Genomic DNA, 19,035 nt, shown 5'->3' with positions numbered 1-19,035 from the left:
CAGTGCCTCATTGCCATGTGGCCAGATTAAAAATGTATCCTCAACATACCTGAAGAAGCAGGATGGACGTAAGGGAGCACTGTTCAACGCTCGTTCTTCGAAATCCTCCATGAAGAAGTTAGCTATGGCTGGTGACAGTGGCGAACCCATGGCTGTGCGGTTCTGGCACTGCAGTCCGGAACCGCGGGACTGCTACGGTCGCAGGTTTCAATCCTGCCTCGGGCATGGGTGTGTGTGATGTCCTTAGGTTAGTTAGGTTTAAGTAGTTCTAAGTTCTAGGGGGCTTATGACCTAAGATGTTGAGTCCCATAGTGCTCAGAACCATTTTTTTTTGTCCCTATAACGGTACACGTCCATCTGCTCGATACAATTTGAAACGAGACCCGTCCGATCGGGCAGCATGTTTCCAGTCATCAACAGTCCAATGTCTGTGTCGACAGGCCCAGACGAAGCGTGAAGCTTTCTGTCGTGCAGTCATGAAGGGAACAGGTGTGGGCCTTCGGCTCCAAAAGCCCATATCGATGACGTTTCGTTGAATGGTTCGCACGCCGCCACTTGTTGATAGCCCAGCATTGAAATCTGCAGCAATTTGTAGAAGGTTTGTACTTCTGTCACGTTGAACGATTTTCTTCAGTCGTCGTTAGTGCCGTTCTTGCAGGATCTTTTTTCCACCGCAGCGATGTCGGAGATTTGATGTTTTACCGGATTCCTGATATTCACGGTACACTCGTGAAACGGTCATACGGGAAAATCTCCACTTGACCGCTACCTCGGAGATGTGTCCCATCGCTCGTGCGCCGACTATAACATCGCGTTCTAACTCACTTAAATCTTGATAACCTGCCATTGTAGCAGCAGTAACAGATGTAACAACCGCGTCAGACACTTGTCTTACATAGGCGTTGCCGACCGCAGCACAGTATTCTGCCTGTTTACGTATCTCTGTATTTGAATACTCATGCCTATACCAGTTTCTTTGGCGCTTCAGTGTATGTGTAAAGAAGTCGCGAATGCAATCACAAATCTGTTTCAATATTCGGTAAGTTCGTATTTTGTTCACTACACGACAGTGCATAACTGTATTCAGTGCAGTCTGGAAGATAGCGAACACACGATTAATCTGGTTCCTTCCCTGTGCTCTAGATTTCATAAACGTACAGAGCGAGCTAACTTTCACAAGATCTTTGTTTACGAAATTCGTGTTGATTTTTATAGAGATAAATGAAATATAAGGATATGACCAAGGCGAATTTTCTAGAACGTCAGGGGAGAGAGAGGACTTGTAGATATTTCTATTATGGGATGTTTTGCTGCTGTGCGTAATGTGAGACATTTCGACTTTGTAGGATGGTCATTTAAAACTTGGGCCGTGAGCGTAATCAATGAAGATCAGTCAGCGACATTCCCGAAAGACGGTTTGTCTGGTCCTTTCTAGGCCATAGCCATGCACACATTTTCTGTTTGAAACAACGAGTGTTGTAACCAAATTAGTCGAAGTACATAATACAGTATTATTTTGAGAAATGAGATGTGATGACTGTCAGAAAAAATGTGGCTCTGAGCACTATGGGACTTAACATTTGAGGTCATCAGTCCCTTAGAACTTAGAACTACTTAAACCTAACTAACCTAAGAACATCACACACAGTCCGGAACCGCGCAGCTGCTACGCACGCAGGTTCGAATCCTGCCTCGCTCATGGATGTGTGTGATGTCCTTAGGTTAGTTAGGTTTAAGTAGTTCTAAGTTCTAGGGGACTGATGACCTCAGCAGTTAAGTCCCATAGTGCTCAGAGCCATTTGTCCTTAGGTTAGTTAGGTTTAAGTAGTTCTAAGACTAGGGGACTGATGACCTCAGATGTTAAGTCCCATCATGCTTAGAGCCGTTTGAACCATTTTTTCGTATCCGTTAACCCTGTCAGTTTTTGCTGTTAACACACACTCATACACACAAACACACACACACACACACACACACACACACACACACACACACACACGCGCGCGCGCGCGCGCGCAAGCACACACGACATACATATAGCTACTTTTAAGTACGCCATTACGTCAAAGAATTGTCGCACATCTGTTCTGCATTTCGAAATATCTAAAAATAGCAAATTGTCATATTACAGGTATAATACCATTCCCAAATAGACCATTTTTGCAAGAAAAATTTATGAATCTCTGATAACTTCAACTTGCATGCTTCTCTGCATGATACGCAAAATACACTCTCTGAAGAAAAGTATTTGGACACTCCTATGTAACGCTGAACTGACCACTAGGTATCACAAGGCGCATGCCTGCCAGTATGAAAGGAGGCAGGGAGTATTGTATTGTCACCAGAGAAGGAGTAAAAGCAGAATGAGTTGGGCGGGAGAGCCCAGTGACTTCGAATGTGGACAAGTCGTTGGATGTCACCTAACATCAGGAACATCAGGAACATTTCAACCCTTCTGAAGCTGCCAAAGTGACTGTTGGTGATGTGACTGTGAAGTGGAAAGGTGAAGGAAGAATCATAGCTAAACCAAGAGTAGACAGACCTCATGAGTAGCTTAGCTAGGTGGTTCTGTTGCAGTCAGCATTGTTTCCAAGTTCTCTCCCCCTGTCCCCTTGCTCCCACCCCCTCTGACATAGGACAACAGCCCTACGTACAAAATTACAGAAAATTCAAAAATAGGTAGGAAGTGCAAAAAAAAAAAAAAAACAGTAGGAAACTGAAAGCAGTGTAATTACCTAATATACAGAATTATGGGAAGTTAAAAAAAATGGTGGGAAATGAAAGCATCCAAGATGGGAAATTATCCTATTGGTTGAAAACTGAAGACAGCATACCCTGCGATACTGGCGCAGCCTGCGTGGTTGTCATATTTCCTAGGTCTTTCCCTATGACATTAGAATTCAAGATGGCAGACCCTGGGATACTGGAGCAGCAGATTTCATGTGTTCTAAGTTTAGAATTCTCCCCTAAGTACAAAATGGTGGAAAACTAAAAAAAATCATTGGTTTTCCCCACTCCTCTGACAATTCAGCGCATTTTCCATAAGTTTAAAATGTTGCTAGCTCAGCTATCCAAAGTTCAAGCTGTTTCCCCTCCCCCCTCTGATATGACTGACACAGCTTGCATGATTGTCATCTGAAGTCTGGAGAGACTTAACCCAAGTTTACAACTATGTGCTGTGTAGTAGGAATAGGAGAGGACTTTACATGTCTTTATTTAAACAAATACCACACTGGGGAGGGTCTCTTCCACAGTTTCTGGATGCAAAGTTCACTGTCAGGCCATCAGCCAAGTAAGGGTTAGCATCAGAATGCTTGATGTGGACTGCCACTGCGTACATGCCGCTGGTGCAAGGACTACAGACTGGCGTTAAGCGTAGGTGTCCATATTTCAGTACTTTAAATGAAGTGTAAATGCATCCTTCCTTATAAAGGGACATGTGCACTGCTGATGTAGCTGAAGTTGTAAAGTTGATAACTGAACACTTAGAGTTTAAGAAGCTAGATTTTTTTTGCTCTATCTCTTATTATCTTGTCTTCAATATCGATTTAAAATTTCGGATAATACTATTTTTTTTACAAAAATATATATCCCATATGTCGAATTAGTTCATTCACTTTACGTTTCACATGATATACATTTCAACACAAGCTAGACTAGTTCATACCCAGAAAAAACAACGTACAAAAAGCTGTCATAAGTATTTACAAAAAATTCTTTAACAACATACAGAAAGAAAGAAATACATACAAAATATGTCTCATAGCGTAACATGTTTTTCACAGTTGATACACTTATTCGTGTTTCCTCCAACAGCTTGGAACAGTAGTAGCACAGTTTGTAATGCACAATTGACAGAAATACACGTTTATTTTCAGCTGATGTTCTTTAAGTACAGTTGACGTAGATTATTTACAGTTTCCCTTAGAGACAAAACATTAACTACGACCTTTCTTTGGTATGGTCAGAGGCAGTGAAACTTAACCTAGTGTGCAGACAATACACAGGATGTCTCAGGAGGGATAGTCAATATTCAGGAATATGACAAGAATGACCATTTGAAGCCAAAAACTTCATATGGGCGTATGCCCTGTTCTGAATGCTTTATGAGACATAACACATGTAATGTACATTGTTACTTATTTTATGTGTCATTCAGTTCATTGTCAAATTTACACAGGTACAACAGTTTGTAAATATTACAAAATGCATTTTATAAAGTATAACTTGAAAAATATATATTTTTAACACATTCGTCGCTAAACATTATTGTACATGTCACATTACAACTGTTACACAGTTCACAACAAATGTTAGAATATCCCACTGTCAACTTCAACGCATTTGTGCGCACTTGGGAATATGTGTTGTGTTGCTTGGCTGAGTACCATGCATGTTCCCTAATGAGGGTAGCTGCGTCCATGATATGACCCCGCAGTTCATCTCACATATTCATCATTTGTTTCTACTTCTCGGTCTTCATGCAACCTCATAAACAAAAATCTAATGCCGTAAGATCTGGAGGTCTTGGTGACCAGGTAATTGCGCTATCATGACCAATCCAGCGATTATGGTGAGACACATACGTGCGTGCCACTAGCCCAAAAACTAATATACATTAAATGTTTTCTATCTCAGAAACAGTTCTGAACAGGACATATGGCCATATGAAGTTTTTTGCTTCAACTGAACATTTCTGTCATATCGCTGGATATTAACCATTCCTCCTGTGGCACCCTGTATTTACACATTGTATCTCGAATTTGTAGTATGCGCTCACACGTCTTCAAAACAATATAACATACACACACATGATGTACAAAACAAATTAACTCACATACATAGTATGTAATCATATGCACATGTACTATCACATACATCCACAGACGTATACTTATATATACCTATATACCCATTTTGATAAGTGGATCAACTAATCCACACACACAAGCGCATTTTCACTGTATGTTTATTACACGCACACACCCTATCATTTTATTGAACTGTGTGCATACGGTAGGGCTCGAGTGCCGTTATCTCAAATGACCTGCTTGTCATCATGTGGCGACAGACCGATCTTTGCTTGTTACACAGCGTGCACCTCATGTCTTCACAACTGAATGCTGACTTGGAGCAGCAAATGCGAAGGCGGAGATGGATCACCACCAACAATGCTGTGCAGCCACTCCAAGTAGTCTTCACCTATGAGAGCCCTTGAGGTTGCATGCCACACATCCTTAACCTACCTAAGGATGGCTTCTGTGTCCATGTGGTATGCATATATTTTTGAGCACAGACCTATAAACTTCAAAGTCGGCAACCCATTCATCTCATCTTTCCTCAAGCCATAACTTACAGGATTATCAGCTGCATATCCAGGTGTGTCGAATGCTTTGGGTGGGACCTTACTACTTGCTATGGACTATAATCCTTCACCTAATAGATGAAGCTGTCCATATCCATATAAGAGAACTTAAAATCAGTGAAATGAGTTTTCACAAACTCGTAATGGAAGTCATGCCTGCAGAGATTAGACTGGCCTAATATACCGATACCCACATAAACAGATTTTGTGAAACCTTAGCCATATCCAAAACGACGAAATCTTTGTTAATGATTGTGGCTCGCTTAAAACTTGGTCCCTCGACCTAATTTGCTCTGCCATAATGGCCTTTCTAGCGGATAACTAATTGAATTTCGTAATATTAGCTGCCATTTTCCAAAGTTTTGCCGGAAATTGCATTATTCGTAAGTTTGCAAAAATATTTCTCAAATTTACATATCGTGAAAGCCCTCTTTCTTGTATTTAAATCAATATATTTCTTCAACCAGGGGCACTACTTGAAGGAAATAGCATGGGTGACTCTATTCAGTTTCAACACCAACTTGAAACATTGTTGGATACTATGATAATACAGTATGTTCCTTGTTTTTCCTTCTGGCATTGTCAACAGCTTGGGATGGGAATCTTTTCACGGAACTTGGCACTCTGCACTGTGCATGACATGTAAACTCTCAAGACAAATTAAATCTACTTCAGAAACGTACCCTATTTCAGAATCTGCCAGCACATCAGCGAATTTACCCAATTTGGCTATTTCTTCATAAGGCAGACATGAAAATCCTTGGACAGGAAGAGATTGTTGCATGGCATGACTGTATAACTTGTGTATAACGAAACTTTGATCTGCGGATGAACTGAACTGGTCATGCATCCACAGATTATTTGCCTTGATGTGCTTATGGACACCTTGAGAAAACCCCTCTGTGAATCTTTAATTTGAAAAACAACCGCACATCAGTATCGGTCAGGAGTCCAGTATTGACATTTGTCTTTTTCAGCATGGCTTTCCATGAAAGCACAGGTGTGGTGTTTTAGTAGGCATGATCCAAACAGTATTTTTCCGGACATGTACTCATTGGAATATTTCGAAAATATGTGCAAGTGAGTGAAAATGTGTGTGCACTTAAAAACTTGCATCTTCTACTAAACAAGAGATGTTGAACTCCTGCCATACACTCTCCGCTTTCGTTACTGATAAGATAGTGCCTGAAACTTTGCTGGTGAATGTGGTTGTGTCATACCATGTGGTTTCATTGGTTTTTTTTCTCGGATCCATATACTGGTATGGGAAATCTTCCTTCTTCGCTATGAGTTCAAACATAATATCATCAGAAAATCCAGCTTGAGAGGGACGCAATTTTTCCTAGCATATGGTTTCAGCAAGTTTCCCTAATGGTTCCTGCGTGAAACTCAGCATAAGTAGTAGTTCTCTGTGTTGTCAGGCAGGACACTAACCTGATCTTTTCACAGACCATAATCAGCCAAGGAATCACCTTGGAAGTAAGCATCATACCCACTTAAATTGTGGGTGAAGGCGGCTGCATGTCATGGGAGTTGGTAATTCAAGTTGGATGTAGTGGGTGTAGGCCTGTGGAATTTGCCGATTAGATGGCAATGATCACTTCACAGTGTTTCAGCCTTTTTCTCTAATGGCTGCCCATAAATAATAAGAACTATAATCATAAGTACATACAACATGATGTGCTGCCGCAAAAGGTACATGCTGTTCTGTGAGAGTGGTATGTGAGACAGTGGGTTCATCTTCAAAGCATAATTATTTTCTTCAGTGAGCATTTCTACAAATATCAAATCCTGTACAGAGCAGTCCAGCGGATGCTGTGTTAATTATGCACTCATAATAAACACATTCAGATGCCTCTATGCCCCACTGTGCACTCTTTTTCCTTTTTTTTTTTTTTTTTTTTTTTTTTTTTTTTTTTTTTTTTTTCATTTTGGAGAAAGAAGGCGGGACATGCTTCTGATCCAGCAATAGTATTGTTTATTGTCCCGGGAAATTAACGACAGATCCGCATGTGTTGCATGCTGACCAGTGTGTTTTAACAATTAAAGGGGTTCAACGACTACGAGTGTAACATCATCTGACTTGGATTTCTTCAGACACCAAACATGAACAGATATACGGGAATTCTGCCTCTCAGATTAACTGATGACCTGACACCTCATGGGGAATACAATATCATCATATTTATAATACCCACAAACATCTGTCACATGACATTGTCTTATATGCTCCGGATTTTGTTTAATTTTTCTTTTGCAAGCCAGAAGTGGTCATCCAGAGTAGCATTCATCTTTATTTGTGACATTAATAACGACCCTTTTATTAGCTATATCCGTTGGATTCCCTACTTTTTGTATCATATACATGCTCATTAACATCCCAATACAGGACTCCATTGAGATCCTTCCCAGAATCCCTTACTTGGAATTCAAAGAGTCGGGCATGTATTGACTTCAGTGTAAAGGTCTCAGACCATTCAGCAACTGCTTTGTCACACGATATCTCGCCATTATTGTCCCACTTATTTATGACATCCTTAGGGACACCCTCCTTAGGTGGGAGAAGGAACTTGCAGCATATCGTAATGCTTAATTTAAAGGTGGGATTCCATGGATTGTTTAAGATTTCGGAAAGTTTCCTTTCCAGTACTGACAGCCACCCAGTCAGGAAAAGCTCTGGATTTCGATACCCTACGAAATTTCTGACGTGAGTAAATAATAACCTATCTCCAAGTTCACCTCTAATCAATGAAAATGGCAATTCTGTGCAACATACCTGAAAATCTCCATTGTCAATATTACTGTTAATACGGTCAGAGCAGTTACTGCTGGGCGATAGATGATCATCACTGAAATTATCAAGACCCCATCCAGATGGTCTATGAGTCGGCAAGGGCGCTGCTGCTCATGATGGTCCAACAGTGGTTGATGCTGTCACTGCTGACTGCTGCAGACCAACCATGTGTTATGTCATGCCTGCTGTCAGCAAGGGCCCAGAAGACTGTGCAGGCACTGGAACTGCTGGTCACTGTAGTCTATCTGTGGGTGCAGGGTTGGCAGCTCTAGTTCTTCAAGCACTTCCAACAACAGAAAGTCAGAACACCCTACATGTATCGAAAATTTATACACACATATATGTTCAAGTAAAAGAGGGACAGACAGATCCTAACGTAAAATCTCAGCCAATCTGAATCTTCATCATCATCACAGTGAGAGTGTGTGGCCAACGTTTCTATACATCTATTAATGGTGGGATGCCATTCCTCCCATAGTGTGAAGTTAAGAATGGTGTGGATGGCCCAACATTAATCAATCCTAAGACAATAACGACACTGGTTAAGTAAAAATGTTAAAAATACGTACACTAACACAGATATATATATGTATGATTTTCATCCTGAGCTTGTGTTGCCAACATATCTATGCATATATTAATGTTTGGGAGGAATCACTCTGATACTGATGAAGCCGAGAATGGTGTCGGTTCTACAACATCAACATTAATCAGTCATAAAACAGGAACGACACTGGCTGAGTAAAATGTGAAAAAATACAGATACTAACACAGAAATGTATATGTGATACTCAGCCTGAAATGGTATAGCCAGAATCTCTATACACTGTTAATGTTAGGACGCAAGCCCTCAGATGCTGGCAAAGCTGAGAATGGTATGGGTGCTACAACATTAACATCAATCGATCCTACAACTACAAGAACGACACTGGATAAGTAAAATGTATAATATAAATACATTGCTACAGGTATAGAGAGAGACATACTATTATCATCATCAGAATCCTGGGACTATTTGGTTGAACCAAGCACATCAACAGGCTCCTGACATGCTGTATCCACATCACTAGATGTTGCTCTCAAATCGTCATTCCTCAATGCTAAAATAACACCAGTCTGTAAGTATCAGAAATACATATGTACACACACACACACACACACACACACACACACACACACACAGAATAACTGATACTTATGTGCACGATCCCTCTGTAGCACATTCCATTAAAACAATAAACGTGTCTTTACCGAAAAAGAGTGATGAGATACTATCATTATCATCACTGAAATGAAGCCACATGCTACCACTACCACTGTTGCCACACCTCTTCACGATGATGATGCTAGGGATGCTAGCAATACACAGTAGTGCTAGGAGCAGACTGAAGTGTATTACTGACTGTCGCTGTGGGCCACTTTATAAACGTGCAGCTGATAGAGTAGTGGTGTGTGTGTGGGGGGGGGGGGGGGGGGCGGGGAGATTTGAGACAATAAAGGTGCACCTTCCACTGGAAGTATATGCGTGTTACTGTGGCATTACAGTGGAGCGCTAGGGGTACGTTTGTGAAAAAATAAGACACAATAGTTTTAAAATAATTTATTTGTAATCCAACTAAAGAGTAGTTTCAAGTCATCTAATGCACATACAAAACAATTCTTAGTCTTCTTCTTCAGCTTAAGAATATGAAGTGGTGAATCTCCATTTGTTTCTAGATTTCTAACAGTGACGTTACTGTAAATATTACATATCTATGGCGACTTGTCGGTACCTTTCACATAAACAGTGGAGTCAGTATTATCAAATCATGGTTGTAATGTCATCATATCTCCTAAGGTCATCCTGTCTTCATCCCAGTCCACTTCGTGAGAATTTCACCTTAACGATAATTAACTTTTATGTGTTTTGACGCGTTTGACATACCTGAAAGGTTTTCTCGAAGCGACTGTCATAGAAAATGTCATGGTAACTCACACATCGTTTGTGTAGGTGATAAAATAACGCGACATCTTTAAATATGAACTGTCCATGTTCATTGAGGAGGCTTTGGACATCGATATATTGAACCCTTAAATTGTTCTTGCGTGGTTTCAAGCCTAACGATTTAAGGAACTGCCAGTTCTTTGGTGTTGACACGTATTGTTCATCTACATCTACATCCATACTCCGCAAGCCACCTGACGGTGTGTGACGAAGGGTAACTTGAGTACCTCTATCGATTCTCCCTTCTATTCCAGTCTCGTATTGCTCGTCGAAACTGGTTTCGACTTTAAGGGGAAATGCTGTTGACTGTGTGTCCTGGTTTTATACCATACACCCACCTTACTTTAAATGTACTCATACCATGATTTCTTCAGTCTAAAAGTCGATCGCTCTGGTCCACAGTTTTCAACTAAAGATGATCTAATGTCTGAACAGTTACTGGAAGGGGAACAGCATTGTTTGGTGTATCTAGAATATTATATCCTGGACAGACATTAGGAAACAATCCCTAGATTGTATGAATCAGTTTGTCATTGAGAAATTAATTCATCACAATATTGTGCCTGACATGAATCGTGGTAACTAGTGCATATCCATTGAATGAGCAGACTTACTCAAATTTTTTTGATGGTTTTGCAGAATTTAATCCTTTGACAAACGTAGTCATGATTGTATTGAGTTTTCCTTTGTAAAGTCTATTACTTGAGCGGTCATTTTTATTTTCATTTTAAGTGTATTATGCTTGTGCGTAATACCCGTTTTAAATATATGTGTGAATCATCAATGTTGTATGTGCCATGAGGTACTTGCGCAACTTTACCACTTCCAAGATAGAGACTGCAGTTTGATGCTGTGATAGTGGGAATACCGTTCTATGTTTCTAAGCCTACCAATGCAGTAATCCAGTCTCCTTCGTTCAGGACGATTGGTGGAAAATAATTCATGCTTAGTACTTTAAGGTCCAAGTGTATGACATTGCACCTTAAGCTCAGCTGACGAACTGGCGTGGATGACTATTGTTTTTATATCTTTCTCTTTGTAGCTGTCTGAAAATGAGACATGTGTGTCCACAGAGATATATATTGAACTTTTCTGAGCCTTGAAAATTGTAGAATATGTGGCTATTGGTAAAGTAGAAGTGTAAGTCTTGTGATGGTTGTAAGTAGCCAAATGAATCCAAGTACACTACTGGTCATTAAAATTGCTACACCAAGAAGAAACGCAGTTGATAAACGGGTATTCATTGGACAAATATATTATACTAGAACTGACATGTGAGTACATTTTCACTCAATTTGGGTGCATAGATCCTGAGAAATCAGTACCCAGAACAACCACCTCTGGCTATAATAACGGTCTTGATACGTCTGGGCATTGAGTCAAACAGAGCTTGGATGGCGTGTACAGGTAGTTGCCCATGCAGCTTCAACACGATACCACAGTTCAACAAGAGTAGTGACTGGCGTCTTGTGACGAGCCAGTTGCTCGGCCACCATTGACCAGACGTTTTCAATTGGTGTGAGATCTGGAGAATGTGCTGACCAGGGCAGCAGTCGAACATTTTCTGTATCCAGAAAGGACCGTACAGGACCTGCAACATGCGGTCGTACATTATTCTGCTGAATTGTAGGGTTTCGCAAGGATCGAATGAAGGGTAGAGCCACGGGTCGTAACAGATCTGAAATGTAACGTCCACTGTTCAAAGTGCCGTCAGTGCGAACAAGAGGTGACCGAGACGAGTAACTAATGGCACCCAATACCATCACGCCGGGTGATACACCAGTATGGCGATGACGAATACACGCTTCCACGTGTGCGTTCACCGCGATGTCACCAAACATGGATGCGTCCATCATGATGCTGTAAACATAACTTGGATTCATCCGAAAAAATGACGTTTTGCCATTCGTGCACCCAGGTTCGTCGTTGAGTACACCATCGCAGGCGCTCCTGTCTGTGATGCAGCGTCAGGGATAACCGCAGCCACAGTCTCCGAGCTGATAGTCCATGCTGCTGCAAACGTCGTCGAACTGTTCGTGCAGATGGTTGTTGTCTTGCAAACGTCCCCATCTGTTGACTAAGGGATCGAGACGTGGCTGCACGATCCGTTACAGCCATGCGGGTAAGATGCCTGTCATCTCGACTATTAGTGATACGAGGTCGTCGGGATCCAGCACGGCGTTCCGTATTACCCTCCGGAACCCACCGATTCCATATTCTGCTAACAGTCATTGGATCTCGACCAACGCGAGCAGCAATGTCGCGATACGATAAACCGCAGTCGAGATAAACTACAATCCGACCTTTATCAAAGTCGGAAACGTGATGGTACGCATTTATCCTCCTTACACGAGGCATCACAATAACGTTTCACCAGGCAACGTCGGTCAACTGCTGTTTGTGTATGAGAAATCAGTTGGAAATTTTCCTCATGCCAGCACGTTGTAGGTGTCGCCACCGGCGCCAACCTTGTGTGAATCCTCTGAAAAGCTAATCATTTGCATATCACAGCATCTTCTTCCTGTTGGTTAAATTTCGCGTCTGTAGCACGTCATCTTCGTGGTGTACCAATTTTAATGGCCAGTAGTGTAGATGATGCTATTTGCAGTTCTTCTTTTAACATATACCATCCAGTGCGTTCCACGTCCTACCAAAATGTTGAAATCCGCATTTCCACATTCACTACATTTCCACATAGTATAGGGTAGATAGAGGAGGACTGGTCACGTTGTGCCAAACGTCACATGTGTGGTGCGTGTGGGTCGCGTGCAGGCCACGGTCCAGCGTGCCACAGCGCGGCATTTCATTTAACATTGCGGTGTGGCACTTTTCGGTGGCACAACGCTCTGAGTTCGCCCTTTGCTATTTGTTCGTGATAATGAAGGACATTCACATATCCAGTGGCTGTTTGCATAAACAGAGGCAGTCTAGCGATCTAGCGTCACAATCCTTTAAAGTGAATGTGAATTGCAGAAGAGAGGGCTGAGATTTCTCAATTCACATAAGCGACGGGTACTACTTATTTGCTTTTGAAGGACATTATAATATGATACAGAAATGATTTAAACATTTAGATGACAATGAAAGTGCCAAAAAATTACAATGATCAACAAACGTAATGCATTGTTCTGTACATCAAGAAGCACTTTTTGCTAAATTTGCGAGCATGGAGTACTTCCAAGAAACTGGAGGTACGAATAGAGTATGGAGACTTCATGTATGACTGCAAAGTACGTTAGTTAAGTCAAGGAACATGCCCGGAACGATTTTTCGATTTAAAACTCGCTATTGTTGAATTTATGAAGTAAGAAGAAGTGCAAAAACGAAAATTGGAACATCCGGAATGGATTTGCAGACATCGCATTTCAAGTGGGCTTTATTGCACACTGCCTGCAGTAAGGCATTGCAAGATAACTGCTTTTTGATCTGATGGGGATGCATTTAAAAATAAAATCGCGTTGTAGAAGGGGCACATTGTTACAAAGACAGTCCAGTTCCCTAAGCTCACTGCTGTTAAACGCGGCGTTCGAAGACTTCATTGTGGCCGTGAAAGAATTACAATAATAGTTTTATAAGGTGTTTCAGGACACTGCAAATCTTAGCTCTATTTACAAGCTGTTTTCAAGACCGTTTGCCCTTTCAATTGAAAGCGCCCTTGTGCAAGGTAAATCCAGTTTTAATGACAAATCTTTTTACGCTAAAACTGTCGACTAGATTGTTTTCCTCCGGTGGATTTTCCAAGTCTCCATAACTAGGCTGGCAAAAGTGCTACAATATTTCAATCGACATATTTGTGTGAAAGACTTTTTTCGATTATGAAACTAAATAAGTCACGATTACGTGGCAACTTGAGTGCGAAACCCTGAAATTGTTTGCGTCTGTTGTATGCCGACAGTTTGTACCAGATAAAAATTATATAATGTCTTCAGTGCGCCAAAACTAATTAAATAATACTGAAAATTTGTTTTGTTTATGATCTACGTTTTTCAGAAATATGAAATATAGAACCAAATCATAGTCAGCGCCATTTAAATGAGGCGCATTCACGGTTTTCCCCTCTTCCTCTACTTGTACTCAGAGAACATGGTGTGGTGGCTGCGGGAAATGTGCAGCGAGGCTGAGCACTTTGGCACTTGTGCTGGAGCACGCCCCACGAGCCGAAATTTTGGCCGCCCCTGAGATAGAGTATTCCGCTTAAACACTCCATGAAAGGTTGGAACAGAGAACTTTATGATGAATGTAACCAGGAAGATATTTTTAAGATCTGAGCTGGGCGGGGCAACTAGCAGCTTCTTTTTTAAGTGAGCAATTCAGGCCAGTTCCTATGCAGTTTTAAATATAGTATTTCTCAATAGCCAAAGATTCCTTGAGTCTATTACGTCTCTTTGCTCCATCAACCTGCTGCTCTGCGTTTTCTGCATGGTTCTCCATTCTGGCGATAGCTGCAGTGCTGCTAGCTAAAGAACATATCACTGAAAGTCCTGCCAATGCTTGAATTATGGACGGATGAATCCACTCAATGTGCTAGGCAATGGTAAGACTCTAGGCGTTTTAACCAGTTTTCCTTTTGAGGCTCTTTCACCTGCCACCAGTTATAACTAAATGCATATCTTTAAACACCGTTATATGCCCTTTGCTCCTTATTCTTCAGCAGATGACGAGCGGCGTTCCTAACTCGACCTGAAATTTAGCCTCGTACCTAATGTGTTTTACACATTGCTTTATCAACTACAAAAGCGGCGATTTACTCACCAGTATCAATATCACTTCTTGCGTTTATCACCTTGGCTCGTGTGGCTGAAATTCGATATGCTGCAAGACGTCCTGGGAGATCCTTATTTGTTGCGTACGTGATATCACGCTGTGTGCAGGCCTCGTCGAAAAGACTGATTCTATTGTAACAATGGTCAAGTTGTTTATCAAGCTCGGTTCCTTGTCTACAATAGTTATACATGGGGATATGTGCTGTTTGAGGTTTGCGTACATAGTTATGTTGCAAATTGTCGACATCCACCCACCTGCTGCGCAGTGAAGGGAAGCAAAGCCACTTAACAAGAGTCGTTTTCCATCATCGCCTTATGGCACGTTGTGTGATAAAGAAGTTCAGATCATTATTCCTCTGCAATTCTTCCGTGAAAAACTACCGGCAATTTCACTACCACTGCTATCCTTTAAGATATACAGGGTGTTACAAAAACGTACGGCCAAACTTTCAGGAAACATTCCTCACACACAAATAAAGAAAAGATGTTATGTGGACATGCGTCCGGAAACGCTTAATTTCCATGTTAGGGCTCATTTTAGTTTCGTCCACCTACGCTCAATGGAGCACGTTATCATGATTTCATACGGGATACTCTCTACCGGTGCTACTAGAACATGTGCCTTTACAAAGTACGACACAACATGTGGTTCATGCACGATGGAGCTCCTGCACATTTCAGTCGAATTGTTCGTACGCTTCTCAACAACAGATTCGGTGACTGGTGGATTGGTAGAGGCGGACCAATACCATAGCCTCCACGTTTTCCTGACCTCAACCCTCTTGACTTTCATTTATGGGGGCATTTGAAAGCTCTTGTCTACGCAACCCCGGTACCAAATATAGAGAGTCTTCGTGCTCGCATTGTGGACGACTGTGATACAATACGCCATTCTCCAGGGCTGCATCAGCGCATCAGGGATTCCATGCGACGGAGGGTGGATGCATGTATCCTCGCTAACAGAGGACATTTTGAACATTTCCTGTAACAAAGTGTTTGAAGTCACGCTGGTACGTTCTGTTGCCGTGTGTTTCCATTCCATGATGAATGTGATTTGAAGAGAAGTAATAAAATGAGCTCTAACATGGAAAGTAAGCGTTTCCGGACACATGTCCACATAACATATTTTCTTTCTTTGTGTGTGAGGAATGTTTCCTGAAAGTTTGGCCGTACCTTTTTGTAACACCCTGTATAGTACGTTCTAAGGCTTGTTCGTTTCACTTTGGATATTAAATATCTCCGTTGATCAGTTTGGTAGATACTATTTCTCAAGTGATGTCTTGTGTTTTGAAATATATACTTAATCACTTACATTAAATTTCATTTTATGCGGATCTACCATTTAAATACGACTGTAAACGGTATTTAGGAGCTCATTATCATGAACATTAATTGCTTTCATTTTTATTGTCCTGTACATAGTACGGTTGTACATGTCAAGGATTTGTGGGCGGAGTTCATTCCATTTCTACGAAACACGACGTTTAAAATGCATCCACATTCACAATTTTTTCATTCTGTTCAAATGCTCCAAGTTATTTGCTTTTGACTGAGTGTCGACTAGTGGTGTACTCCATATAATTCAATTAGCGATCTGAAATATCTGTTGTAAAACACACCACCGTGGTCTGTTTAAAGAATGCGTGGGATGCGGCTGATTCCTGTCACAGCAATTGATCAAACACCTGTGCAGCTGCCATCCCCATCTTTGTTAGCACACTTAACGCCCAAGCAGATTTTGATACGTACCAATAAGCAATTAAAGTAGATTTGAAACCTTTATTCCCCTGCGAAAATTGTCTCATATCTACAAGATCCATCTACCATAAAGTGTTCAAATATCGATTTATACACTCATGCTCATAAATTAAGGATAATTGCAGAATGTGGTGCCACACAACGTGACACTACACAAAACTGGCGCAAATAGCATAGGCACATAGGGAACACAAATGGTTCAAATGGCTCTGAGCACTATGGGACTCAACTTCTGAGGTCATTAGTCCCCTAGAACGTAGAACTAGTTAAACCTAACTAACCTAAGGACATCACACACATCCATGCCCGCGGCAGGATTCGAACCTGCGACCGTAGCGGTCTCGCGGTTCCAGGCTGCAGCGCCTAGAACCACACGGCCATTTCGGCCGGCATAGGGAACACACACGACACAGATCTGTATTGGTGATAAGTTGAGAAAACCGTCCCGAAACACATGTGCTACAAAACGCCACTGTTTCCTGTGCAAGTACCCCGAAATCAATATGGGATATGATCACCATTCACAGTATACAGGCCGCACAACGGGTTGGCATATTCTGGATCAGGTAGTCGAGCGGCTGCTGGGGTATAGCCTCCCATTCTTGCACCAGTGCCTGTCGGAGCTATTGAAGTGTCCTAGGGGTTTGAAGACGTGCAGCGATACGTCGACCGAGTTCATCCCAGAAGTGCTCGATGGGGTTTAGGTCTGGAGAACAGGCAGGCCACTCCATTCGCCTGATATCTTCTATTTCAAGGTACTCCTCCACGATGGCAGCTAGGTGGGGCCGTGCGTTATCATCCATCGGGAGGAAGGTGGGACCCACTGCAACCCTGAAAAGGCGGTAATATGGGTGCAAAATGACGTCCCGATACACCTGACCTGTTACAGTTCCTCTGTCAAAGACATGGACCTGTTACAGTTCCTCTGTCAAAGACATGCAAGGGTGTACGTGCACCAATCACAATCCCACCCCACACCATCAAACCACGACTTCCATACAGGTCCCTTTCAAGGACATTAAGGGATTGGTATCTGGTTCCTGGTTGACACCAGATGAAAACCCAGTGAGAAGCACTGTTCAGACTATACCTGGACCCGTCCGTGAACATAACCTGGGACCACTGTTCCAATAACCATGTACTGTGTTCTTGACACCAGGCTTTACGGGCTCTCTTGTGACCAGGGGTCAGTGGAATGCACCTTGCAGGTCTCCGGGCGAATAAACCATGTCTGTTCAGTCATCTGTAGACTGTGTGTCTGGAGACAACTGTTCCAGTGGCTGCGGTAAGGTCCCGAGCAAGGCTACCTGCAATACTCCGTGGTCGTCTGCGGGCACTGATGATGAGATATCGGTCTTCTTGTGGTGTTGTACACTGTGGACGTCCCGTACTGTAGCGCCTGGACACGTTTCCTGCCTGCTGGAATCGTTGCCATAACCGAGCTGTTGTGTCTGACCAGCCTCCAGTCACCCTAGTATTCTACCCCTCATAACGTCATCAACATGTGTTCTCTGAGCCATTTTCAACACACAGTCACCATTAGCACGTCTGAAAACGTCTGCACACTTACTCGCTGCACCGTACTCTGACATGTACCAACACACCTCTGCGTATGGTGGACTGCTGCCAGCGCCACCGTGCGACGACCGCAGGTCAAATGCACCGCATGGTCATACCCCGAGGTGATTTAAACCCGCAAACCGCCCACCAGAGCGTTGTTTCACCATGTATCAGCATTATCCTTAATTTATGAGCATGAGTGTAATTTGCCTGCGCAGGAGTATCTTGTGTGCTGGTTTATGGAGGTCCTGAACATCTATCTCCGTAATTATTCGATAATATTTCTTTCTCAAAGCTCTGAAATTATTGAAATGATTTCATTCGAATAAGCTGTGTTTGCAACTGAAGCTAATGCTGTGAGCAGTCATAATTGTTCAGCTATTTCGTTGGTTCATCGCAGTAGATGTATTGGGGTGCTCAGCTGTTAATTTTCTTATTTTGTATGTCGACAATGTCACTGTCAGGTTTGTGTTTTTATGTTTCGTGTTAATGTCTTTTATTTATGCGTTTTTATTTGTCGAACTGTTAGGCCTTTTTGCTCCTACTCCTTTTACTTTCTTATATAGTACTGTCACACAGAAAATCAGACTATGTATTTCCATATATTTTGGTGAATAGCTGTTGAGTTTTGTAGTTTTTAAGAATATTAAATTCAGTAAACCAGGTGTTCCTTTCAAATTCTCGATAACCAATCTGTGTTGCATACACTGTTGTGAAGTGGGTGTTTTGCTCATCCGCTCGTGGCGAAAACTACTAAAAAGTAATGCCTCTGAATTTTTTGTTTGGGAATTCTTGAATACTTTTTAATAAA

This window comes from Schistocerca americana, chromosome X, assembly GCF_021461395.2.
Source record: "Schistocerca americana isolate TAMUIC-IGC-003095 chromosome X, iqSchAmer2.1, whole genome shotgun sequence".
Lineage (NCBI taxonomy): Eukaryota > Metazoa > Arthropoda > Insecta > Orthoptera > Acrididae > Schistocerca > Schistocerca americana.
The sequence above is the reverse complement of the archived record's forward strand: the minus strand, read 5'-3'. Positions refer to the sequence as shown.